This window comes from Podarcis erhardii (genome assembly GCF_964252035.2).
Source record: "Podarcis erhardii genome assembly, chromosome: 7".
Taxonomy (NCBI): Eukaryota; Metazoa; Chordata; class Lepidosauria; order Squamata; family Lacertidae; genus Podarcis; species Podarcis erhardii.
The window spans coordinates 82,343,479-82,371,394 of NC_138511.1; the positions used below are offsets into that span (position 1 = coordinate 82,343,479).

At 45.7% G+C, this 27,916-nt stretch overlaps 1 protein-coding gene across 1 annotated transcript in view; it reads left to right on the top strand.

Annotated features, from left to right (window-relative positions):
• The first annotated feature begins 875 nt into the window (after positions 1-875).
• ERFL (ETS repressor factor like) overlaps positions 876-27,916 on the top strand; it is a 161,057-nt gene continuing 134,016 nt past the window's right edge. Inside the window, exon 1 of the mRNA XM_081869296.1 lies at positions 876-1,156. The gene's annotated coding sequence lies outside the window, so the exon portion shown is untranslated. The remainder of the gene's footprint in view (positions 1,157-27,916) is intronic.

Here is a 27,916-nt window from a genome sequence, read left to right on the forward strand (position 1 = left end):
TGTGATAGTCTTAAGCATGGTAGTTTTGAAAACTTATAACATTATTTGTTTCTTTTAACATTTATTTTCAACCAGGCTTTTGGCCTTTACCTTGAAGAGTTTTAGATCTTGTGGTTTCCTTTAGTGGGTGGGCTGGGTTGAGCTGCCCTTTACATATATAGATATGGATATTTTTTGTTTGTTTTAAATGTATGCTGATTTTAACATTTGTACTATATTAGGGTTGCCATATTTCAAAAAGTGACAATCAGGACAGAAAAGTGGTTGTTAAACATTTTTTTGGCAAAGTTGTTGAGAATTTTTCCGTCTTGCCCCAAGTTGTTCAATTTTTTATTTTTATTTTTCAAAATCTTGGGAAAAAATTGAGGGGGAAAACCAGCAATTTCCACCCAGACACAGCTTCCGATGGCCGATTGCTGGCTTATGTCTGGGAAATTCCGGTTGTATGGCAACCCTAATTATATTGTAAGTCGTTTTCAGTTTACTTTTGAGAGGGGGGGACACCTAATAAGCATAATAATAATAATAATAATAATAATAATAATAATAATAATAATAATATTTTTGCAGATCTCACGTGTACATGGCCTACTCTAGAAAGTGGAATATATTGTTGGATGTCCTGTATTGCAAGATGCAGGTTGAGACCCCGTGATACCCCCACCCCCCTTGCAAGTTCATTGATTTGGGGAGGGAGACAGTACGAGGAAGCAATCTTGCTCCTTCCTCTGAAAGAGTAGAAGTGGGTTTGCGATTTGCATTTTCCGCAGCAGAACAAGGAACGCAACAAGTGGAAGGTCCCCGCAATGGTCAATTTCTCCTTGTGTTAAGTCATGCAATATACATCACTTCCTTTCTTTTTCTTTTTTGTTATCCATCTCATTGCCAGTGCCCCCTGCTGGAGAGAAAGAGCGTTAGGAAGAATGCTGTCTCTCATTCAAAGCATGGATAGGTTATGAATTTAAAGTGCTGGTTTGTGCTGGACCATATTGGCTGTGAGTCCTGGAAGACCTACTCCCGGCATCAGGAGGACAGGGCCCTGACTGACTCCAGCTACAAAAGCTCAGGCCACTGAAGAGGCCATGGACCACCTTGACTGTCTCTTAGGCCATTGAGCCTGAGCCACCATTGGCAGGACTGGCAGTGACAGCGGCAGGTATGTTCTCTGCTTACGATAATATTCTATTCTGTTGTTAATTACACTGTTCTAAATGTGCATTTTATATTTGACTTCTTTTGGGAACGTTTTCTTTCGAAATGTTTTGATATTTCGTCGTCGTTAACTTTGCTGCGTTTAACGTGCATTCGATCATTGACCTTTGCAATGTTTTATTTTGAAATCTTTAATATATTTCAGCTTCTGGTTAATTAGGTTGCTTTGAATGTATACTTCATATTTTCATATTTTGTCTTTCTTTAACAGTGTTTTCTCCTGAATTGCTTTTTATGACGATTTCCTGCATTGTCAACCGCTTTGAGATTTTTTTCTTGAAAATGTAAAGCGGTCTAGAGAGGAAACGAATGAATCAAAACATTCTTTTTCCTCGTGTCTGTAAAAGAGAGAGACAGACGCATTTCCGCCAGCGATAGCATACATTGCAAAAACTTCTGTCACAATGTGCTTGCTGGTCTTTTAAAGCACCTTGGGATTTGATGTTGCTTTTGCAACAACAGACTTAGGCAGCCCACCCTGCTAGAAATCTTGCCTGGAACCGCTAATGGGAGATGGTGTTTGTGTACCTTATTAAACTTTCCAATGGGAGAATAGTTCCCAAAGAAGACACTGTGGAAGAGTGTAGACCAGGGTTCAGAAAACTTTTTCAGCAGGGGGGTGGTCCACTGTCCCTCAGACTTTGTGGGGGGGGACGACGACTATATTTTGAAGGGAAAAAATGAACAAATTCCTATGCCCCACAAATAACCCAGAGATGCATTTTAAATAAAAGGACACATTCTACTCATGTAAAAACGTGCTGATTCCCGGACCATCTGCGGGCCGGATTTAGAAGGCGAATGGGCCGCATCCAGCCCCCGGGCCTTAGTTTGCCTACCCCTTGTGTAGACTGTGGCTGTGGCGCTCTAAAAACACGCACAACCCCTGTTAGATGCCCTGGCTTGTTGGACGGGACGGCGGATAAAGAGGCTTGCAGGGTGGATGGGGAAGGAGGGCGGGGGGCTCTTGGTGGGAGCCAAAGGCATGTCAAGCTGTCAGAGATGCAAAAAGAGATAAATGAATGGCTGGGCTCCAGCATGAATAAATGAACTCTCCTCCTCTTGCTGGGCAAAAGGGTTATATGTGATTCAGAGAGAAAGAGCAACAGCCCCCATCTCCAACTCTCCCCATGGGTCCACAGAGTCGGGGGGGGGGGTCTGAGTCTATCTGACAAGGGAAGAAGAAGAATGGTGGATGAAATGAACATGGAAGGCTCTGATGAAGGGGGGCCAGCAAACACCGCTTGAACCTGATGGTTGTGTGGAGGGGAGCCGTTGTGTGTTTGTGTATGAACTGATCACCTGCGCCTGGCGTTGTATTTCCTCCTCCTTCTTAATCTGGCCTAGGCCTCTCCTTGCCAGCGTAGGCATCCCAGGTTGTTATCTATCCTCAGAGTCTAGCGAAGGATTAATTGTTGTTGTTGTTGTTGTTGTTGTTGTTGATTACCAGCCCCCCACCTTAAGGTTGCAGCCAGGGCGGATTTCAATTAAAACACAAAGACAGTTGAAAGCAACTTAAAATCACAGAAATGAGGTGGGTCTTAAAATATAACCATGACCCTTTTAACCCTCGTGCTCAGTGCATTACAGAGCAAAGTCTAGCCCACTCTCCCCACCATGGTATAACTTGTATAAATTCCTCAACCAGAAGCCCCGTTTATTAACTAAGGAGAAGGGCTGCCCCTCAGTATTATTACTAATATTACTGTTTTTATGATTGCTGAGTCTGCTCACCATCTTTCAATAGCAGACTAGTGTTTTGTGTTTTGTTTGATGCAAAGGAGAAAAGGCAGCAGCGTGCATTAGGCTGAGGCCTCCATCCTTTTGCGAACTCCGTGTGCTTTACTCCCAAGTAGACGTTATTGGATGGCCGTTACTTCTTGAGGCATATTGGATCTGTCATTTGGACTGCTCTCGAAAGTGACGGATCAGGATCTGTAAGGTAAGAAGGTGGCCTTATAGCTCCTGGAGGTTCCTGATGTCTGCGGCTTATAGGGGTGTTTTAATTCTCTCCAGAGCGATAGGTGAGACAGCCCTCTCTCCCTGCCAACCACCCCTGTAGTTAAATGGAAAATATCAATATTGGAGTCCGGAGGAGAAGGCACAGAACGCAGCGGCGGGCGTCCGAAAATCTTACGGACGAGAGCGGAGCTGGGGTCAGAGGTCGACATGCTCAGGCATCCGCCAAGGGGCTGCCCCCCTCCCACAGGGGGCCAACTAGCAAGAATTGTGGTGAGGAGGAGACGGGGGCTCTGATGGAGGCAGGGGAGGGGGGCACGGAGGGTGCCAATCCTGGCACCAACACCGGGCAAGAGCTAGGGTGTTTGTGTGAATGCATTTGCCTGGGCCCACCTTTGTGGATGCTGCGAGTGGAGGGGGAAGGTGGGATTGTGGGTTTGAAACCAATCTCCCCCCCCCCCCAAGTCCTATCTATTTATCCTTCCATGTGCCTGCACATCTTTTATTTTTTTTCCACCCCTCCCTTTTCCCCTTTCTCCTCTTTTCTAATTCTTCCTCACTCACCCCCCCCCCTTCTCCCCTTAGCTCCCGGGCTCCCCCATGCATGAAAAGAGCCCTTATTTAATTTAGTCGCCACGAAAATCGATTCTGCCATTCGATACAAAATAAGAATCAAGCAGATTAAGGGACGGAAATTAACTCTGAAAATATTTTTGATGGAGTGCCTTGTAGTCTCCCCGCCAAATGGACTGCAAAGTGGAACAAATGACGGGCAGCTAGTGCTGGCGACAGGAGCTTTCCATCTTCCCATTATCCACTAATGGGAAAGGTCCCGCTCTCGAGCCTTGGCCCACGGATTAATCACAACCCAGCCTTTATGAAGATTTATTTCTCCTTGCCGGCAGCCCGCGCCGGGATGAAGTCATAACGCTCGGGGGAGTGGAGCGCTCCCCGAAAGGAGGGGAGGAAGTGTTTAGAAAGGAAGAGGAGAGAGGGGAGCCGAAATAAATAAAAAATAAAAAGAGATGCTGGCTAAAAATAGAGGAGGAAGGGGAGGACTGAACAGAGGAGGCCCCGGAGGAGAGGGAGGATAGACTGAAAGCCAGAAATTTATTTCATTTTAAACTTACACCCCGCTTTTCGTATAGACATTTGTGAATCTCAGAGCAGCTCCCAACAGACAGCAAACGATTAAAAAAAATTTATCCATCAGTTAACACATCCACAATTTGAAGAATTAAGAACCTTTATTGTAGTTCGCTTTGGAACGGCTTGGTTGTTTGGTCATTGTAATTTTTAAAAATCTGTTTTGATCATTTTGTATGATGTTGTTGTAACCGGCCCTGGGCGTTCATGGCGAAAGGCGGGCGAGAAATATTATAAATCAACAAACAACTGCAGGGGGTGAAACGGAAAAGAGAGGAAGAACTTGGTATCAGTGATCCAGAGGGGATCAAAAGTGATTTAACTCAATGCAAAAGGAGCCCATCCTCGGAGCTCACCTCATCTCCATGGGGAACTCATTCTGCAAAATGGAAGCTATGATGGAAAAGGCACTTCTCTCTGAACTCCAACCAACCAAACTTCAATAGATGGTGGTTGTCAGGAAGGCCCCCTGCCCACATACTTAACAGTGACCAGAGCAGAGAGGCTGGGCTTGTATACATCTCATACATGGCTTCCACCAAATAATCCTGACAGCTGTAATTTGTTAAGGGTGCTGGAAATCATAGCTCTGTGGAGAGTGAACTACAGTTCCCAGAATTCTTTGGGGGAAACCACACGGTTTAAACATGTGTTGATTCAGTTTGCTGGGGATTGAGACAGTGGCGAATGAGTTTCTTCAGGGTATTGTAGTGCTAGACACATCTTCCTCCTCAGACATGAGCAATTTCTTGACCTATCCCACTTTGTTTTGAAAAAAAAAACCAGTGATATATTGGTGCAGTAGTGAAAGCAGGGAAGGGTGCCCACTTAGCCATTGCCCCAAAGTGGACATGCATCACCCAAAAAAAGATGTACCGGAATTGCAAAAAATGTGCATATGGTAATTTATTTGCCCATATGCAAATTTGGAAATATTTACTACTATTTAAATTGGAAACTAGCTAACCCTAGTGGGAAAGGCTGTGAACAGGTGAGGCCAGGTATTGGGCCACTTGCTCTCAGTTCTCATCGTTCTTTATCTGTGGACCAAAGAGCCCATTTGCAAACAGAGGACTACCTTCTGTGAAGTTGCAAGCACCTAGCCATGAAAAGGACTTTACCTAGAGCAGGAGTGGGGGGCCTGTGACTTTCCATATGTCATTGGACTCCAACTCCCATCAGCCCCAGCCAGCATGGCCAAGGGTCAGGGATGATGGGAGGTGGAGTCAAGTAGGAGGCTATGTATGTATCTATGTATCTATGTATCTATGTATGTATGTATGTATGAATGAATGAATAAATAAATAAATAAATGTAGGAGGCTATGTCTGAATGCTGCCCCCACATAAAACAACAACCTCTCTGCAGATGATTATTGCTAGTTTTTTTGGAGGGGGTACACATTCAGGAGCAAGATTTTAGCCCAGGCCTCTCCTTGCTGTGCTGAATTTTTAAATGTAGGGGAGCAATAGAAAAGTGAACCCCCATTTGTAGGCTATAGCAGCACAGTCCACTCTGTAATCACATAGCTCCTTTAGCTCATTGCTGCCCAATTCTGAAGCTTGTGTAAACCAGGACAGAGTCTGTGGTGGTGTTTCAAGGGCTGCCAGAAGTTTGCACTGCCTGCCTGGGCCTGGTTTGTGCATGGCTCAGTGGGAATGTTACGTTTTGTTTAACTTGAATGGAGTCCTGCAGTCCCAGTTCAGACAGCCTAATCAACTGTCTCAGGATCCCCATTCTGTTTTGTGTGTGTAGACCAGGCCCCACATAATACACACAATGAGGTGATGGAATTTTGCTTCCATCGCCAACTCCTCCACCTCACCAAACCTCTTTCCCTCTAGGCCTTGCCACTCTCCACTGACCTCATAGACTTTCCACCTCATGGTGCCTCTCATTATGCTATAGTTTGCAGCGCCACCTGCCTGTGGCTAAGCAAATTGCAGTGTGATGACGCGCTTACCATTTTATTATATGCAACAGATAGCATTTCTAAATGTGTATGTGTGAACGTGTTTGTATCAGCATATGCAAATTTTGTGCAGCTCTCTGCCTTTTTTTGGGGGGGTGTTGATGCATGAGGAGCTATCTGATCTGTACCTGGGAAGTGTGTCGTTGCTGATTGGCCAGCAGTATTCTTCATGGGAAAAGGCCAACAATATAACTGGCCTACACAGGTCTCTGCAGGACGGTCAGCAGCCAAATGGCAGCATGATACTGATCTACTGCCTCCTGCGACATCTTCCACTAAAGATGTGGGGTTTTCCCTGAGTCCTACCTGTTACACTACTTTGCAGACCTTTGGGAGCAAGGGAGGCAGATGAGCCGTAATCTCCAAATCCACAGCTTTCATGAAAAAGAAGAGTACGTTTCTAACATTTGTGGAACCTGAGATATGAGGCAAAATGTGCATTATTATTCTCATTCGCCTGCTTGTTTTACTATCCCCCCACCCCCCCCAAAAAAAACCACGAGGACACCCATTCCCTCATTCTATGTAATGTTTTCAATTGCAGTTGCTTGCTCTGTCAGCAAATGCTTCCTCCCAGTTTGCTGGAGAGTTAGGAGCATTCCCCCAGTTTTCACACCCCATTTCTCCGGGGGGGGGGGTACTAAGATGAAAATAACTCTAGAATTAGAGGGCCCAAGCATTCCCATAATCAGTTGATCTTGTTACCTACAACTGGGGCTTAGTTAATTTCTAAAACAAGGTGCAGAAACACATCTGGAATACAGTGGTACCTCAGGTTACATACGCTTCAGGTTACATACGCTTCAGGTTACAGACTCCGCTAACCCAGAAATAGTGCTTCAGGTTAAGAACTTTGCTTCAGGATAAGAACAGAAATCGGGCTCCAGCAGCGCGGCGGCAGCAGGAGGCCCCATTAGCTAAAGTGGTGCTTCAGGTTAAGAACAGTTTCAGGTTAAGAATGGACCTCCAGAACGAATTAAGTACTTAACCCGAGGTACCACTGTAAAGTACTTGGAACAAAAAGTCCTGCTCCTAATCTCATTACAGAGAACTGGTGCTGGTTACTTGAAGGGAAACTCTGCACATGCACAGGCTCACCTTTAATTTGTTGTGCCTTTGAAAAGAGCTTGTTGTTCCTACATTTTAAACCCAGCCCTCCCTCCCAAGAAGCATAGGGCACATGGATGCAACAGTATCCTCACAACAGCCTTGCGAGGCAGGCCAGGCTGTGACCAGCCCAAGGTTACCCAGGGAGATTTCTGGGTGACTGGAGACTTGAACCTGGTTCTCCCCTGTCCGAAGTGCAGTACCCTAACCACTGTGCAAAACTACCTCTTGGGTTGCATGCGATCGCCTTGGTCTCGGTCCTTTTGCCTTTTTAAAGTCCTTCTCCCCCTCCCTCCTTTACCTAGTCAGAGCCTCTCCCCACTTTCCCTTCTGCTCTAAGAGCCTGTCTGCAGCCCGCCTGTAGCTGATCAATGGCTTATTGCTAGCTATTTGCTCCCCCTTCATTTCTCCATCCATCCCTCAAATCCCGCCAGGATCAGAGAAACGGATGGGTCTTTAAACAGATCCCGTAATGTACCAGATGTCCCCAGCCCTTGTTCCATACTCTATCATCCCTCTCTCCCCCTTCTTGCTCCAAGAACAACGGGTCATTTTTCTTGCAGGTGTCCTTCTAAATTTCCCCCTCTCCTAGACAGCGATTCCGCCCACTAGCTGTCTTCCGGGCTGAAACCTGCTAGGGCAGGCCACCTTTTCCAGCTGGTCCTGAGCTTATGCCTTTTGCGACCCGACACTCAGGGAGGCAGGGCTGGTGGTGCTTTTCTATCTCCTTGTCAGGAAAAGCTTTGCCACGCTTGTTATAATTTATTTAAAATACTCGTCGGCTGCCTGCTCGGGCCGGGCCCTCCCAAGGAAGAATCCAAAATATAAATCCCTGATATGAAATTGATCCTGGTTTTAAAGTCATAGAACATCATAAGAATAGAACGGATAATACCAAGAAGCAGGAATAATATCAGGCCGCAATGAGGGGCCTGCCAGTGTGCCAAGATAACCTGCCCCCTTCCAGTTTATATACAGTGGTACCTCAGGTTACAAACACCTCGGGTTACAAACACTTTGGGTTACAGACTCCGCTAACCTGGAAGTAGAGTGGTACCTCGGATTAAGAACTTAATTTGTTCTGGAGGTCCATTCCTAAGCTGAAACTGTTCTTAACCTGAGGTACCACTTTAGCTAATGGGGCCTCCTGCTGCCGCCACACTGCCACCACACGATTTCTGTTTTCATCCTGAAGAAAAGTTATTAACCCGAGGTACTATTTCTGGGTTAGCGGAGTCTGTAACCTGAAGCATCTGTAACCCGAGGTACCACTGTAGTACTTTGGGTTAAGAACTTTACCTCAGGATGAGAACAGAAATCGTGCGGCGGCAGCAGGAGGCCCCATTAACTAAAGTGGTACCTCGTTAAGAATGGTTTCAGGTTAAGAACGGACCTCAGGTTCTCAGATGTGCAGAACCTCACTTCACTTCCAAGCCAGAGAAGAACTTCTGGATGGGACTGTTTGCAATAATAAATAATAAATAAATAAATAAATAAATAAATAAATAAATAATTTTTTTTAAAAAAAAATTATACCCCAGCCACTCTGGGCGGCTTCCAACCGAATACAGTGGTACCTCGGGTTAAGTACTTAATTCATTCCAGAGGTCCATTCTTAACCTGAAACTGTTCTTAACCTGAAGCACCACTTTAGCTAATGGGGCCTCCTGCTGCTGCTGCGCCGCTGGAGCCCGATTTCTGTTCTTATCCTGAAGCAAAGTTCTTAACCTGAAGCACTATTTCTGGGTTAGCGGAGTGTGTAACCTAAAGTGTATGTAACCTGAAGTGTATGTAACCCGAGGTACCACTGTATTAAAAACACAATACAGCATCAAACATTAAAAACTTCCCTAAACAGGGCCGCCTTCAGATGTCTTCTGAAAGTCAGGTAGTTGCTTATTGCCTTGACATCTGCTGGGAGGGCATTCCACAGCACAGGCACCACAACCAAGAAAGCCCTCTTCCTGGTTCCCTGTAACTTGGCTTCTCGCAGTGAGGGAGCCGCCAGAAGACCCTTGGCACTGGACCTCAGTGTCCGGGTAGAATGATAGGGGTGGAGACGCTCCTTCTTCTGACTAACAACTGAGGAAATTCATATTCTGAACCAAGTAATTGCAAACTTCGTTGATAATCTCTACTTTCATTTCTGCTTAATGTGTTGAGGATCAAACCCACTAAGGCTATGTGTGTGTACTGTGATCAGGAGGGGGCCCAGATTTTGCCACTGGAGCAGAATTCAGATGTTTAAGAAACTCATTTTTCATTTTGCTTGGGGTCCCTTCCAACTCTGTAATCCTATGATTCCATGATTTTTTTTTAAAAAAAACATGTTTTAAGACCTTATTGTTACGAATATACTCTTGAGGCTGTTTGAGCAACGTCTGATAAAATCTCACAATCCTGCATTTCTTCTTGCAGAATGGAATTTTTTGGATGGGTGGGTGTCATTTTGGGGTTTTTTAATGACAAAGTTTTCTACCCTGGAAACCTTAATTCATAAAAACTCCATTGTGTTGGGAATAGCAGTGAGAGGTGGTGAAGAAAGTACTGTATTTCCTGGCATATAAGACTACTTTTTAACCCAGGAAAATCTTCTCAAAAGGGGGGTTGTCTTATACGCCGGCTATAGCAGCAGCTCCTGCAGCAACTCCCCACCAAAGGAGAAAACGACAGCAAATTAAATCAGAGGACACCAAGCTCTCTAGATGAAGCAGAAATATGCTTGAAAATTGGCCCCAGAAGCCCCCGGCCACTTGGAAGTGGAGCGGATTTCCGAGTTGGACTGGAGACTGGGTTTTTTTAAAAAAAATTATTTGGTGTGCGTTGGAAGAGGAGTAGTCTTATATGGCAAGTATATCCCAAACTCTATATTTTAACTGAAAAAGTTGGGGGGTCGTCTTATACGCCAGAAAATACGGTACTTGGAGAAATTCAGGGAGAAGAAGACTATTGAAAGCTATTACCAGGATGGCTCTGCCTCCTCAGTTGAAGGCAGTAATGCTTCTGAACATCAGTAGCTCGAAACCACAGGAGGGGGAAATGCTCTTGCACTCAGATCTTGGCTGCAGGTTTCCCATGGGCATCTAGCTGGCCACTGTGAGAACAGGATGCTGGACTTTAGATGGGCCATTGGTCTGATCCAGGAGGGCTCGTCTTATGTTAACTCTGCAATGTTGAAGCAATGATTCTTCAACGTCAACTTCATTGGACTGGTCATGTTGTGCAGATGCCTGATGATCGTCTTCCAAAGCAACTACTCTATTCCGAACTTAAAAATGGAAAGCGTAATGCTGGTGGTCAACCAAAGAGGTTCAAAGACTGTCTGAAGGCAATTTTTTAAAAATGTAGTATAAACACCAGCAATTGGGAAACACTTGCTTGCAAGCGCTCCAATTGGAGAACAGCCTTTACTAAAGGTGTCATGGGCTTTGAAGACGCTCGGACTCAGGACGCAAGGGAGAAATGTGCTAAGAGGAAGGCACGCTTGGCAAATCCACACAGTGATCAACTCTAGCCCGGAAACCAATGTCCCCACTGTGGAAGGACGTGTGGATCCAGAACTGGCCTCCACAGTCACTTATGGACTCATTGTTAAAACCGTGTTTATGGAACACAATCTTACTCAGCTATGAATGATCACCAAAGAAGAAGATATGCTCACACACACAAAAAAACCCTTTGCATATGCTCAACAGCATACTCATCTTTATTGTATTGTTTTGTTTTGTTCTTTGGGATCTGGTCAGGAGGCAAAGTTAACACACATACATAACCGAAAGCCATTTTATACAAAAGCTCTCCTTTTGAACTCCAGCCCTGGTAGAAGAATAAGGGGGAAAGCAACACCGCGCAGGTCATTAGCAAATAACTCCAACGGATATGTCTCCCAGAGATTGGGGCATAAGGAAGAGAGGAGCTGGTTTCAGAAGATGAAATAAGGAAAGCTGTAAAGAAAATCAGCATGTTAAAAAGAGAAGCCCCGGGGCCTGCTGGTTTTACAGCCAACTTCTATCGTGCATTTTTTTATCTGAACCTCTGAAAAATATATAGAATAATGAAACATTTGGAAAGAGGGTGGTAGTGGGGGGGGGGGAGAAGAAGAACAGGAACAGCAAATGCCCCCCAGGGTTGAGAGAGGGCAAGTGATATGAGAAGCTCCACTAGGGCTGCCAAGCGGCCAAAAGAGATCTGGGCTCGTCAGGATTTCTTTTTTCTTCGAGGCCAATGGATGGAAAAGAAAAGGCCAAGAATCTTTCATTGTTACTAAGCCACTTTTCTGTTGTTTTCCTGCATCGTAGGCGAATAAGCAGCTGGGGGGGCTGAGCATTGCCCCCCCCCATGAGATCTCTAGGCACCACGACAAGGCACAGCAAAAAGGCATGAGCCTGGATAGAAAGGAACACATATTTGCACACGCTAATTCATCTGGAGAGGCACAGATTTGGAAATCGTCACTGTAACTTAAACAGTGTTTAAAACTCCTGTTCTAGGCGCATTTTGCGACAGGGAATTTCATTAGTGCGAGCAGTTTCTGAGCAATGGGCACCTAAGATTTCAGATTAAAACTGCAGAGTAGAAAGATAGGAGGACCTTTTTCTGCCTCCCCACTTCCAGCTGTTCGCTGAAGACTGGAGAAGGGACCCTCTTAAGAATATTAGGGGGGTGGGCAGGGGAAGGACTAGACCAGGCACCCCCAAACTCGGCCCTCCAGATGTTTTGGGACTGCAATTCCCACCATCCCTGACCACTGGTCCTGTTAGGGATGATGGGAGCTGTAGTCCCAAAACATCTGGAGGGCCAAGTTTGTGGATGCCTGGACTAGACTATGTGAAAAATGAACACAATATTTTAGCTGCCGTTCATTCATTTTCAGCTTTGTATTCTTTGTATAAAAAAAAGTGTGCTTAGACATTCTGTTGTTGCGCCCATAACCTAGGCTCAAGGTGCCATTTAGCTCCTGGCTTTCATATCTCAGTGTCTAACACTGAACCTAAATAGAAACACAGTGCTCGTCACTGTGGTGGGCAAGGCTGTGATCAGACGGCCTGTGTGCCTTCTCAAGTCTTCTGTCCAGAGACAAAGCATTGATGGATAATTTCAAGGCTCCCCCCCCCCTGCTTTCCCCTTCTTATGGTTCCTTACCTTCAATAATAATAATATTATAATAATTTATTATTTATACCCCGCCCATCTGGCTGGGTTTCCCCAGCCACTCTGGGCGGCTTCCAACAGAACACTAAAATACAATAACCTATTAAACATTAAAAGCTTCCCTAAACAGGGCTGCCTTCAGATGTCTTCTAAAAGTTTGGTAGTTGTTTTTCTCTTTGAAATCTGGTGGGAGGGCGTTCCACAGGGCGGACGCCGCTACCGAGAAGGCCCTCTGCCTGGTTCCCTGTAACTTGGCTTCTCGCAGTGAGGGAACCGCCAGAAGGCCCTCGGCGCTGGACCTCAGTGTCCGGGCAGAACGATGGAGATGGAGACGCTCCTTCAGGTATACTGGACCGAGGCCATTTAGGGCTTTAAAGGTCAGCACCAACACTTTGAATTGTGCTCGGAAACGTACTGGGTTCCAGTGTCGGTCTTTCAAGAAGAACATCTGGTTGGCCACTGTGAGAACAGGATATCTCAGGATATCATCAAATAGAGAATTGTCCTCTGGCATCTCTTCAAATAGAGGACTGGCCTCTGTAAAGCAGGGTGCATGGACACTGTACCCCAGACCCAATGCAAATGGCTGGTATGTCCTTACACCAAGGGTGGATAACCAGTGGCCCGTCAGGTATTGCTGGACTACAATTCCCATCATCCCTAGTACCAGCTAGGGCTGGTGGAGGCTGGAGTCCAATAACCTGGGGCAGGTCTTAGACCCAGCCTAGGCTTTGTGTCCTCAGGCCCTGCACACACCTCAACTTTAAAAATAAATAAAAATCAGGTGTTAGCAGTCCTAAAAAGTCCACTCTGTGCTTCGAGAAGACCTGTTTAAAACAAACAAAAGCAAGGACGAAGATTGTGGCAAAAAATAAACAGTATAACAAAAAATGAAATAAAATAAAATACACATGAGGACCCCATACAGTCATACCTTGGTTCTTGAATGGCTTAGTTGACTAACAAATTGGCTCCCAAACGCCGAAACCCTAGAAGTAAGTGTTCCGGTTTTTGAATATTTTTCGGAAGCCGAACATCTGACGCGACTTCTGCTTGAGTTCAGGAAGCTCCTGCAGCCAATCGGAAGCCACACCTTAGTTTTTGAACGGTTTCAGGAGTTAAACAGATTTCCGGAATGGATTAAGTTCGAGAACCATGGTTCCACTGTATTTGCCAAATGTTAGGAATCGAATAATGGAGTTAGATAGTGAAGACTAGCATAAGGTTTAGACTAGGATTCCCCAGACTTGGGTCTCCAGCTGCTGTTGTACTACAACTCCCACCATCCCTAGCTAGCAGGACCAGTGGTCAGGGGTGATGGGAACTGTAGTCCAAAAACAGCCGGAGACCCAAGTCTGGGAAACCCTGGTTTAGAGTGCAATCCTATACAAATGCACACAAAAATGCGCACGCACACACACAAGATGCATGTATACCTGGGAGTAAGACCATTTGAACTCAGTGGGGTCTACTTTTAAGAAGACAAACGCAGGGAATAGCAACAGGAGCTGCTTGCTTATTTTGTGTTCCACCTTTTGACCTATACCATGGTGGCCCCTGCTAACTCTTCCCCATGATCTTTTGCAGATCAAGCTGTTGATCTGCCAGGATCAGCGTCCCCTCCTGGAAAGACTAGGGTGTGCCCACTCCCACTAGAAACCTTGTACTGTACTACAAGCCCCATCATCCACGACCATCAGCTGCAATGGCTGGGGCTGGTGAGAGGTGGCATGCCTTCAATGTCTGGAGGTTCCCCATCCCTGTTAGCAAAAGGTTACAGGGGGGCAGGCCATCGCTTAGTTCCAGAGCTTATGCTTGGCATACAGAATTTGATCCCCAACACCTCTGGTTAGGGCTGGGAAAGACTCCCTGGAGGAAGCCCCAGAAAGCCACAGGTTATCAGTGTAGACCAGGGGTTGGCAACCCGCGGCTCCGGAGCCGCATGTGGCTCTTTAACAGCTTTGCCGCGGCTCCGGGGCAGATACTAGCGAGGGGAGGAGGCGCATTGTGTGCCCCGACACTCCCCACTGTGGCGGGCGCTGTACTGGCTGTGATGTCGCATGGGGGTGGTGCGTGCGTTAGTCACGCACCGTCCCGACGTCACCTTCCTGCCCGCCCGCCTGCTACATTGTAAGAGGCATGTACGCTGGTCACTGCATTGAAAGGGGGCATGTACGCTGGTCACTGTTTTGAAGGGGAGTGAAGAACACACACAAAAAGGTAACTTGTTAATTTAACGTTTATTTCTATGAGGAGGAGTAATTCTGAGGGGTCAAACAAAGAAATAATAAAAAAGTGACAAAAAAGTTATTTTTATAATGACGAGATTTGCGGCTCCCAGATTTTTTTTCTTCAGAAACGGGTCCAAGTGGCTCTTTTTGTCTTAAAGGTTGCAGACCCCTGGTGTAGACAATTCTGAGCTACATGGACCAGTGATCTGGCTCAGTATAACATTTCAATACTTAAATATGAATCCATGGCAGCGCTCAGGGCTGAAATCCAATCCTGTTAAGGTTTACTAAGAAGTAGGTACAGCTCTGCTCACCTGGGCTTATTTCCAGGTAAGAATCTTGGAGACAATCAGTCAGGTTGTGTATCTGCAGCAGGGACCTGAGGAGGAATGACCGCTGGGAGGAGCACAGAAAGAAAAAACACCTGCTTCGGCATAACAGAACAGCTTCCTCTGTCCCAGCTGCAACAAAACATGTCTCTCCTCTATTGGTCTCTACAGCCACGGCAGGCGCTGTAACTCCCCAACCGTTTGACTTCACTCCTCCATTGTCTCTCGAGATAGACGGATGCCAGCCAAATCCCAGGTAAGATCACAGCCCCACCCCATCCCAATTAAAAATCAACTGTAAAAATCAAGAAACTATCAAAAATAGACTCTGCAGGCTCTTCATTAAAAAACAACAACTAGGGCCTAACCCTAACTCCCTAGAGCTACTTCTTCTTCCTACCCTGTGCAGCTACTAACTCTGCTTTTCACCTTTCCAACCACATTTCTGAAGCCACTTCTCTCTTCTGCTCTGCAGACCGACTTCATGGCCCTGCCAACTTTTCACCAGCCACTATAAATGTGCCTTTAACTGAAGCTTTCTGTCTTGGCATTAGCAGGCATTTATCTCTTTGCCTTCTAAAGCTGCCTCTGCCTGCTGATTTCTGCAGACTTTGTCGTTGTTGTTTAGTCGTTTAGTCGTGTCCGACTCTTTGTGACCCCATGGACCAGAGCACGGCAGGCACTCCTGTCTTCCACTGCCTCCTGCAGTTTGGTCAAACTCATGCTGGTAGCTTCGAGAACACTGTCCAACCATCTCGTCCTCTGTCGTCCCCTTCTCCTTGTGCCTTCCATCTTTCCCAACATCAGGGTCTTTTCCAGGGAGTCTTCTCTTCTCATGAGGTGGCCAAAGTATTGGAGCCTCAGCTTCAGGATCTGTCCTTCCAGTGAGCACTCAGGGCTGATTTCCTTCAGAATGGAGAGGTTTGATCTTCTTGCAGTCCATGGGACTCTCAAGAGTCTCCTCCAACACCATAATTCAAAAGCATCAATTCTTCAGCGATCAGCCTTCTTTATGGTCCAGCTCTCACTTCCATACATCACTACTGGGAAGACTTAGGTTCCTCTTAAAGACTTGGCGATTTTCTTTTGACCAGTTGACAGTCTTGCCCTCTGGTGTAGCAGCCAGAAAGTACCTATTGGTCAAACTTGGACCCAGTTGCACCTTAGAGTTGCCATCATTTTTGCATGGCCCTACTCCTGTGTCTTTTAACAGCTCCCTGACAAACAGAAGCTGCTTAAGTTAAATGAAGATTTCTGCTGTGCCAGCTGCTGTTAAGGTCAGATACAGTTGTTGTTGTTGTTGATGATGATGATGATGATGATGATTATCTGACTTTCACCAGCTTGCAGAGCAGATTACAAAAAAAAAAAAAAAATCAGAATAAAAAAATACATTTACAACAGATTACATTCACAAGGATAAGGTTGGTCCTGAAAACGCACATCTCAGATGCCAAAGGCTAGAATAAAGGCTAGCAACATTCAGTGCTTTTAATGACAGTGGATTGCTTGTTTTGTTCCTTTTCCACCTCCAATTAGTGCTATGCAGAGGCTGACCAGCTAGTGGCTGAGACAGTGTGGTATGCTTTGGAAATATCCTCAGCAGAGAAAAGTAGAAGCTATACTTTTAAAATACAGAGTCAAACCTCGGTTGTCGAACGTAATCCTGTTCGACTTCCAGAACTTTCGAAAAACCAAGGCACAGCTTCCGATTGGTTGCAAGAGCTTCCTGCACTCAAGCGGAAGCTGTGTCAGATGTTTGGCTTCCGAAAAACATTTGAAAACCGGAGCGTTTACTTCCGGGTTTTTGGTTATATATGATCAGTAATATATCCAAAGCTCCTTGCTGGAAGACTATACAGTACTGAGCAAGTGTTTATATAGAGATCCTTTGGCCTAAGCATGAGGTGAGTTAGCTTTGGAGAAGGCGTGTTGCTGTCACACCCTGGGCTGACTACCTGTACACAGGTTAGGAAAACAAAGCAGAAATCTGCACAGGCTCACCAATTTTTTGTTTCAGGCCTTCGGGCCAAATAGGATAAGTGTTGGGCTTTGCTTTCAGGATTTCCCCACCAGATATTCTTACAGGTTTGTTCTTACCGGTTGTTAAGGTCTCAAACAAAGACGCGCTCTTCCAAGCCCATATTCCCAGCAGGTTGACACTTCTGTCTCGGCGATGTATACGCAGGCTTGGTCATATATACAGAATGGAAGATGGCAGGATCCCCAAGGATGTGCTGTACGGGGAGCTGGCTTCATGTGCCAGGCCCATTGACGGACCAACTCTGCATGATAAAGATGCCTGCAAGTGTGACATGAAGGCCGGCAACATGAACCCGGCCTTGTGGGGTTAGAGACAACCAACAGTGCCTGAAGACAGTAGATCAAAGTTGTGTATCCACAGCAATAACCACATGTCTTCATCTGCCCCAGATGCAACAAAACATGTCTCTCCCATACCATTCTCTACAGCCACAGCAGGCGCTGTAACCCTCCAATGGTTTGACTTCACTTCCGAAGGCATATGCTTCCATTGTCTCCCAAGACAGACCGATGACAGCAACAATTAAGGTCTCATGAGAATAGGAGAACCTGGGAGTGGAGGTGGAGCCTGGGAATTCAGAGGTACATCCCAAGATTTATTTATTAAATTTGCACCCCATCCTTCTTCCCAAAGAAGCCCAGGGCTGCAAACATCAAAATATTAAATTAGAACAATTTAAAATAAAAATGATAACTGGTACAAGCAAACATGGATTGCACCAGGCAAATCAGAGAGCAAAATTTGGCACAGGGGCATCTGAGGCGAACCACAAAATGGTGCCCCTTGCTCCCCACCAGGCAAGAATAGGTGAGTGAAGATTTACATCAGGAACAGGAGGGGAATGAAGTTCTGCTGCCCCCGGGGATCCTGCTGCCTGAGGACACGGCCTCACCTTGTCTCATGGGTGGGCTGGCTGTGGGCTGGCTATAGGTGTTGGGCTAAGAGAATGCTCACTAGGTGAGGACGCTAGTTAAGCAAAAGGGGTTTCAGCTTCCCCCACACAAATCAAACATGGGGGTCAGACCAGCAAGAAGCAGTTACTGCTACAGCATACAGGCTGTAGGTGAGATTCCATACATAGGTCATCCTATTCACTTCTGATAAAGACAGCCACTTTCTCTGTCAATACTGGGACATGATTTATATCCGGGGTCACCAGGTTACTGGTTCCTCCACTTTTCAATGCCATAAAATGGAGTCTGCCAACTTCCCCCCTCCCCTGGCATTGCTGTAGCGCCTGTAACAGTTGCATGAAGCCAACGATATTCCTTTTAGTACATCTCCATACTGTGCCTTTGACGCCACTGCCAGCTGTACGACTGATAGAGCTCTGTCAAGACAAAAAGCTGGCAATCCAAGATAAAAACGTAAAGGATAAAGTTTAGAAAGAAGGCAGTCCCTCTGAGCATCTGCAAAGTGCCTTGTGCATTTGAGATCAGGGAGAACAAATTCCAGAGGAAATGCTGTCGAGGCTGTGTGCCTTTAACAACTGCATGACAACAGGCCTAAATCCAGGAAGCATATTCCCCGAGGTGTAAGTTGCTTGACACTCAACCGAACCTCAGAGTAATCGTGCTTAAGTTTGTGTGGCTGAGGGCCTTCTTGGTAGTTGTGCCCTCCCTGTGGAACACCCTTCCATCAGATGTCAATGAAGTAAACAGCTATCTGACTTTTAGAAGACATCTGAAGGCAGCCCTGTTTAGGGAATTTTTTAACATTTGATGTCTTACTGTGTTTAATTTGTTGGAAGTTGCCCAGAGTGGCTGGTGTTACCCAGGCAGATGGACGATACACCATTATTATTATTATTATTATTATTATTATTATTATTATTACATAATAATTACTTATCCATGGAGAGCCTGATGCCTCATGTCAAAGATGGTTCCATTATGATTGTTCTCTCTTTTTATGACGCTGCTCCTGTACCTGAAAATTACGCAGGTGAATCATTTTTAAAATGGCATACAGATAAAGCAGGGGCACCATTAAGACCATGTTCATGGAAGGCCAACTTACTCGGCTATGCGTGCTCTCCAAACAGAAGAAAGCAGGAACGGGGAACTTATGGCCCCTGAGATGTTTTTTGGGGGACCACAACTCCCATCAGCCCCACCCAGCTTGGCCAATTTTTAGGGATGATGGGAGTTGTAGTTAAGCAATGTCTGCAGGCCTGTTCTTTGCATTGGGCTCAGAAACAATTTGGCAGCCCACGCAGTCAGGTCACAATTGGTGTGATGTGCTCAGACCGTTTTGCTCCAGTGAGCATGAGTACCAGGAGTAAGACTAAGGCAGCCAGATGCAAAACCAGGCAGGACTGCCACACCTTTAGTAGTTCTGTAGAAGAGAGGATTTTAGCAGGTGCAGCTTGCCGGATAAGCTACAGCAACTGAAATCCTGCACAACTATTAATGTTGCCTTTGGTGCATCTGAGGACTTAACAGGAAGGAAGCCTGTGCATGGTGCGCCATCCTTGTGCAGTAACTATTAACAGTCACATAGTGGCGCTCCTCTCACAAGTATCAACCCTGGAAGCCCTCTGATTGAAGGAAGGCAAAAGGAGCTGGCTGTTAAACCGGGAGAGGATTAATGCCCCTTGCTCTCCCTGTAGAAATGTTGGTTTTGTAGAACAAAAAGATACAAAGGAAAGCAGGCTTTCCGTGGATCTCTGGAGCACGCTGACTTGCTTTTGAGCCAGCCTCTGCAGCAAACTGTCCCTTCCTCTGCAGCAATTAGTAGGTGATAGTATTTAGCTTAGTGACATTAAGAGTTTTGCCAGCTGATATCAGCTTAGCAAGCCTCTGTTAACTAGAAACAGGCCAGGCTGCTGTTCAAGGTTTTTTCACCTGGTCGGTAACACTAGGAGCAAGGCCCAAGTCTCTCTCGTTGCAATATAGGTTCTCATAGCAAGGGTGACTAGCTACAAAAGGTGTTGCCAACAGACCAGAAAAAGGCCCAGATTGCCCTTGGCAAGCAGAAACCAATAATGGTTTCATGGCATGGAGACAAGTGTGATTGCTTGTGAAGGTCTTCACCTCAAGCCGCCCTGAAAGGCCACAGCAGTTGCAAGTAGAGGGGCAAAGGAGAACTGGGGCTCCTGCACCTTTAATAGTGCGTACAAGAGGGAAGTTCAGTACATATGTACCTTGCATAACAAGCTTCCTGCTCCTTAGTTGCAGGGACAAGGGACATTTGCCTTTCATAGCTGTGCAGAAAATAAGGCAGACAGCAGCAGCTGCTTCTCTCTCTCTTTCCTGGCAAGTGTGACATTTTGGAGTGCCCTCTGCCATGTGCCAATTAAAGGTACAGTAGCTCCATTCCCCTTTAGCATCTGCTCATTCCTGCATTGAACAGGGGCTGGACTAGCTGAACTCTAGGGTGCCTTTCTAACCCCGAAACGATTAATCCCTAAAAGGTTAATTAACCAACAAACTGCAGCAAGATGGCACACTTAACATTAAACCTGTGCAACTGAGCAAAAACTAAAATAAGAAAACACTTCTTGATAGGCCGAGGAATCATGACACTCCGGGATGCTGAAATCTACACCATAGATAGGGTTACCAGTTTTTGAACTAGCCTCTATAAACTGTCCTTTTAACACTGGTTACTGGCTACTTCTGGAGGACACTGATGTACTGGACCTGGAAGGCTTTAACAATGCTTTTGGTTGGCATGCATACTTATGGTATGTCAAGGTTAAGATCAATAAGGCCTTTAAGAACCATATTGTCAGGAAAGCAGTATTTAATGTCTGGACAAAATACAAAGACTTATTGGAAAACAGAACTCCAAGGTGGCTTTCACCTCTGGAAGCTAAGGCCCGAAAAAGACCCAATATGGAGGCCAAATGGCCAAAATATTGGGAAATATTAGAAAAAGATGGAGACAATTGGAAATTGCAGAGTTTGGAGAAAATGAAGGATAAAGTGCGAGACTGGTTACATTATGCTCAGATTAAAGAAGTCTTTAAAAACGACAAAAAGTTAGGGTTTCAGGTGGAGAAATCGAAGTTGGAAACAGAATTGTTAGAACCAAAGACTAAGGTACTATCAAGAATGTATAACTTGCTGTTAAAATGGAATACACAAGACGAAATGGTTAAATCGGCTATGATAAAGTGGGCACAGGACACTGGGCATAACATTATGTTTGAGGACTGGGAAAGGTTGTGGACCACTGGGCTGAACTTCACTGCATGTAATGCTCTGAAGGAAAATGTAATGAAAATGATATATAGATGGTACATGACCCCAGTTAAACTTGCCAAAATATACCATTTGTCTGAAAATAAATGTTGGAAATGTAAAGAAAGTGAAGGAACATTCTTTCACCTCTGGTGGACTTGCCCTAAAGTGAAGGCCTTCTGGGAAATGATATATAATGAGTTGAAAAAGGTATTTAAGTATACCTTCACTAAGAAACCAGAGGCCTTCCTTCTGGGTATTGTCGGTCAGAAGGTGTTAAAGAAGGACCGAACATTTTTTATGTATGCAACAACGGCAGCAAGGATACTCATCGCTAAGAACTGGAAAACGCAAGATCTACCCACACTGGAAGAATGGCAGATGCAGCTGATGGACTATATGCAACTGGCCGAGATGACTGGCAGAATCCGAGACCTGGGAGAAGAGAGGGTTGAAGAAGACTGGAAGAAATTTAAGATTTATTTACAAAAATATTGTAATTTGGTTGAATGTTAAGAAGGATGCTAGATCATAAATAATTGTCCACCACTAAATTAGATTTGAATTCGATGATAAGTGAGACTAAGGAAAATATAAACCTTTTGGAGAATTGCTAGATTATACTTAAATGAGCGGATATAAGATTGTAAGCAAGATGATAATTTGCTTGAAAAAACTTTTTAACGATGCAAGTGGGAGCGGGAGACGTGAGGGAGTCCAAAGAAGTGATGAAATTATGTTATGATATAAGCAATGTTGTTTATTATTTATGCATTTGTATTCAAAAATTTTAATAAATATTTATATATATATAAAAAAACTGGTTTATATGGAGCAATTAACAGATTCTGATGTGTCTATCTGCACTGGCTGATTTCAGCAGATTGGGCCTCTGCTACAGGCCCAGGAGTAAGCTGTGTTCCATCTAACTTTTTATGTGCCAGGAAATTTTACACAGCTAAGCATCCAAAAATGGCATCCCCATGTGTTGAATGATATTCTTCTGCATGGATAGACCATGCCTTAGATATGCTATTGCAGAAGTCCAGAAAAGGTTTCTAGAGTCCATAAAATATGGCCCTGGTTTGCCTACATGTTAGTTATTTATGGCAATGAAAGGAATTGGTGCCAAACTTTTTGCATATCTTCTCTGCTTGATCACTTGGATGGGATTCTCACTCGCTATAGGTGACCAGATGAGGGCAGTGTGTTGGCAGCTGGGCAGGAAGCGGGGGTGCCTGGGGCAGAACAGTGTGGTCTGCTTCCGTACTCTGAAATGGAAGGCTGATCTGCAGAAATCAGAAGCTTTTCATGGCATGGGACTGAAGGATAACATGCTGAATAATGCAGATGAGTTAGCTGCTTAAGGCACAGTTACAGGGGCTGGTTCAAAAGTTGGCAACCCAAGGCGGGCAACTATTTATACACCTGCACTAAACATGCCAGACAACAACCAAGGGGTGTCTCTGAAGGGATCCAATATCCTTTCTATACAATAAGCCAAGACTGGCATTTGAAAACAGTTTTGAACAAATGGAGATATGAATGGGGGCAATGGATTGTATGGAACAGTTGTGGTTTGGAAAAAAGGGTGTCAGTCCCATCCATTTCATGCCCTTAAACCAAGAGGAAGGATAGGGCTACCTAAGGTATCGAACTGTTGGAGATGCAATAGGGATAATGCTTCTCTAAAACAAACGTTTTTTTTCATTGTCCTATATTGAAAGACTTTCAGCAGAAGATAACTGTAACCGTCAACAAAACTGTACGGAGCAACCCCACATTTACAGAGCAAAACATCCTCTTGAATTATATACCCAGCACATGGAACCTTACAAAAGGACAATATGAGTGGGCACTCCGTGCCCTTACCACAGCAAAACGACGGATACTAATGAATTGGAAGAATAAAAATGTGGCTCCCTTCTATGATTGGATTGAAGACTTGTACAAACTTGCAACATATGAACGACTTGCATATAAACGCAGACTTGAAATGGACAAATTCAATGGTATTTGGAATCCATTCTTACAAATACTGTAATAGGTTAAGATCTGGTGAAGTACAATATCAACCTTGTAAAATATACAGTTTTGGGTTTCCCCTCCCCTCCTTTGTTTTCCCTTCTGCACACATTCTGTTTCTTTTTTTCTTCCTTTTTTGTTTGCGTCTCACCATGTTTGGTGCACGTATGGTTATGTATTTTTTAAGCTTTCAATAAAAAAATTAAAAACAAAAATAAATTAAAAACAAAACAAAAGGGAGGATGCATCTTACTACAGCTTCGCTACTCTCCTCTTTTCCATGCCTTCCCTTCTGACTAAGGCTTAATGTCTGCTCCTTCCTGCTGTTGTGCAATGAGAGAACCTTGCATGTTCCAGGAGATGGGATAGCGAAATATCAGTGGAACCAGGCAGCAGAGTGGGAGAAACTAAGGAACATCTTGCTCCAGGGATGGGTTTGGGGTTCTTGGGGGAGACAGGAGTGCTCTCAGTGTCAGATTCAATGACAAATATTAAATAAGCGATGGTGCAAGGTCTCAGACTGAGGAGCCTTTTTAAAAACTAAATTTTCAAGTTGTACATAATCGTGCTGCTGTACATTACAGTAAGAAGAGAAGTCATAAGGCATTTGCAGACAGGTTGCATCTTGACCTATGTACCGTATATGTGCAAAGTTACATGGGAGGATAGCTCAGTCAGTAGAGCATGAGACTCTTAATCTCAGGGTCATGGGTTTGAGCCTCATGTTGGGCAAAGATTCCTGCATTTGCAAGGAGTTTGACTAGATGACCTCTGGAGTCCCTTCCAACTCTGTGAAATATCATAGTGTATTATTTCTAAGTCCGTTGTATTTTCTGTTAGAATGATGCATTTTTATTGGTAATGCAGTGGGCCTCTTGACATATCTTAGGGTAAAAAAAAAGTAAAGGACCCCTGACAGTTAAGTCTAGTCACAGATGACTCTGGGGTTGCGGTGCTCATCTCGCTTTACAGGCCGAGTGAGCCGGCGTTTGTCTGCAGACAGTTTTTCCGGGTCATGTGGCCAGCATGGCTAAGCCACTTTTGGCGCAACGGAACACCGAAACCAGAGCAGCACACGGAAACGCCGTTTACGTTCCCGCCGGAGCGGTACCTATCTATCTACTTGCACTTTTGGCATGCTTTCAAACTGCTAGGTTGGCAGGAGCTGGGACAGAGCAACGGGAGCTCACCCTGTCACGGGGATTCGAACCACTGACCTTCTGATCGGCAAGCCCAAGAGGCTTAGTGGTTTAGACCGCAGCGCCACCCGCGTCCCGATATCTTAGGGTAGGGAACGTTTTTGGCCCAGTGGGCCAGATCTTTATCCCTCTCTCCCAGCCAACTTTGACAAGAGGGTGGGGCCACCCACCTGTCAGTCATCCAGCATCTTGATGACATCAGGTGACAGATAGCTGGGTGGTCCTGTCCACTTGCAAAAGCTGAATTGTGGGGTGTAGGGAGGGGTCTGCCTTGCTAGTGTGTTCCTTGCAGAAATCAAAATTACTCCTGAAGTGACACTGAGAGCCAGTATGGTGTAGTGGTTAAGAGCGGTAGACTCGTAATCTGGTGAACCGGGCTTGCGTCTCCGCTCCTCCACATGCAGCTGCTGGGTGACCTTGGGCTAGTCACACTTCTTTGAAGTCTCTCAGCCTCAATCACTTCACAGTGTGTTCATTGTGGGGAAGGAAAGGAAAGGAGAATGTTAGCCACTTTGAGACTCCTTAGGGTAGTGATAAAGTGGAATATCAAATCCAAACTCTTCTTCTTCTACTGGCTGGGGCAGAGGGAGCATGAGGGACTTCCTTTTCAAACATCATTGACCCAAGCAAGCTGGCTGGGGCTGATGGAAGTTGTAGTCCAAAATGCCTTGGACCCCTGGATTGTTAAGTCCAGTCATATTTGACTATAGAGTGTGGAGCTCGTCTCTGCTTTCAGGCCAAGGCAACCGGGGACAGCTTTTCCGGGTCATGTGGCCAACTTGGTGCAACAGAACACCATGATGGAAGCCAGAGCACACAGAAACACCATTTACCTTCCCCGCCACAGCGTACCTATTTATCTACTCGTTCTGGTATGCTTTCAAACTGCTAGGTTGGCAGGAGCTGGGACAGAACAACAGGTCATGCAGATTCGAACTGCCGGCCTTCCAATCGGCAAGTCCAGGAGGTTCAGTAGTTTAGACCACAGCGCCACCAGTGACCCCAGTGGACAAGCAGAGCAAGAGAGCTGGTGTGTAGAGAGAGGACACTGTGGGATTGTGATGTGGGCATGTTCTGAACTTCACGCAGACCCTAGAGCTAGAGGAGAGCTTGTGGGAGTTCAAGGTTTGCAGGGGTGCCTAGGAAGGAGTCTAAACACACGAAAATGGCCAGATCGAATGCTTCATTGAAGAAGAGTATTAGGAACACAGGTGGCCAATACCTAAAACATGACTGACGTTTCCCCTTTCTGAGCTCAGGACCACAGATAAAGGTACCTTCAAACCAAACTAATTCACTTATATCCAAGCAAATGTACAAAAGTATACGGGCTCATTGCTACAGCAACTACCAATTGATAGTGGGATTATCTTGACTGCCAACATGCTGGCCCTCAATGCATTTTTGGCAGCCCTTGGCAACAATTGAAGCCTCCCCAGCCCTCGTGCTGCCTTACCAAAGCCAGGCAAGCGAGGCGCTGGGCTTTGGGAAGGAGGCGTGAGGGCTCTGACAGGATCTTATAGTCCTCCCTCCACCTCCCCAAAGCCTAGTTTGCACTTGCTCAGCTTTGGGAAGGAGGTGGGAGGACTGCAGGACCTGCCACAGCCTCGCATCCATGCCACAGTCTCCTTCCATGTATATATATTTTTGCATACTATCAGCAATCTATCCCAGGGTTCCCCAAACTTGGGTCTCCAGCTGCTGTCGGACTACAACTCCCATCATCCCTAGCTAGCAGGACCAGAGGTCAGGGATGATGGGAACTGTAGTCCAAAAACAGCTGAAGATTCAAGTTTGGGAAACTCTGGCTTGGACCATTGGTCTTCAACTGTTTGGTTGGGTCATCATGGCCGGATCCAAGGTGGGTCGCAGCGGGGGCAAAAGGTTAACAGAAATGGGTCCCCAAATACACGTCTGGGTTAAATGTGGGTCTTGGGTCTGAGAAGCTTGAAGACAGCTGGCCTAGAGGAGTGGAGAGCACCGCTTCACTCGAGTGCCGTAGGACTGGGCTGCTGGTGAACAAGATGAGGAAGCAGCATAGCTCCGACGTAGAGCATCTTCGTTGGAAGGTCCCAGGTTCCTCCCCCAGCATCTCTAGGTAGGGCTTGGACTCCTGGCTGAAAGAGAGATGCTGCTTAGATAATATTGGCCTAGGTGGGCAATGGTCTGTAAGGCATTCCTGTTGCTTCTGAGTTCTGCACGACAACAGTCTTTCTCAGGGCTCTCTGTTGTACTCCCCTAGCGCAGAACAGAGGATGCTCTTTGATGCCTTCGCCACAGGCTGGGCAGGAAGGAAACTTTCTTCGTCGCCCTGCCTTAATGAGTGGAGACGATGTGCCGTCGTGGGAGGCTCGGTCGGCGCTGGCTGATTGATTCCTGTTTATTATCTATTAAGAACAGTCGGATAGTTTGCGTAACACATCAATTCATCAAATGGCACCATCATGCAAATTCCCTAATAAAAACATTTTACTCGTAAATGGTCCCGAACTAATTAACTAAAGTGTTAATTAAAGTGCGGCAGACAGGGATTGTAATCAAGACGTGCGGCTTTATCCATCTTCTGGGTTATTGATAACATCCTTGGCTCATTGATTGATTGGGACTTTCGGCTGTCGAGAAGCAAAGGGGGTGGGGAGGGGGGGGGGGGTGGGTGGGAGAGATGGAGGGAAATTGCAGGGGGATAAAGGCAGATGGAGGGAGAGGGTGGAAAAGGAGAGAAGCAGAAGGGGAGAAAAGGAGAGGAAGAAGGCCTGAGAACTGGCAAAGCAAGAGGAAGTAAGTTTCAGGGACAGAGAAAAAAAGATGGCTATTCTTTATTTTTTGCATTTATATCCCACCTTTTCCTCCAAGGAGCTCATGGTGGGATGTATGTTTCTTCCTCTACCCCATTTAAACCCCACAACAACCCTCTGAGGTAGGCTGAGAGGCAGTGAGCTTCAAGGCCACATGGAGATTTGAACCCTGGCCTCCCAGGTCCTAGTCCAACACTCTAACCACTGCACCATCTGTGTTCACATGACAGAACATTGACAGAAGAGGGGAAATGGGAGCAGAGGGAACGAGATGTAATTTTGGAAAGATTTTGGGCTTATGGAAAAATAGAAGAAGTTGGTGAAAGAGTGAAAAACCTAAATCAGCAGGGGACGATGCTTTTCTCCTAAGCATATGCAAAAATCCAGGTGGCATTTCATTCCTATATCTTCTTCATCATACCTGAGACTTCCCTGGGAAAATCCTTCTGCTTCATTAACTTTGGAGTGGCTCCGTTTCCCCCTGCACCCTTTCAGTTTTATCCACTCCATCAGCTTTTCAGTTAAAGGCCCCCAGATGTTTTTACACTGAGGTGTTTGG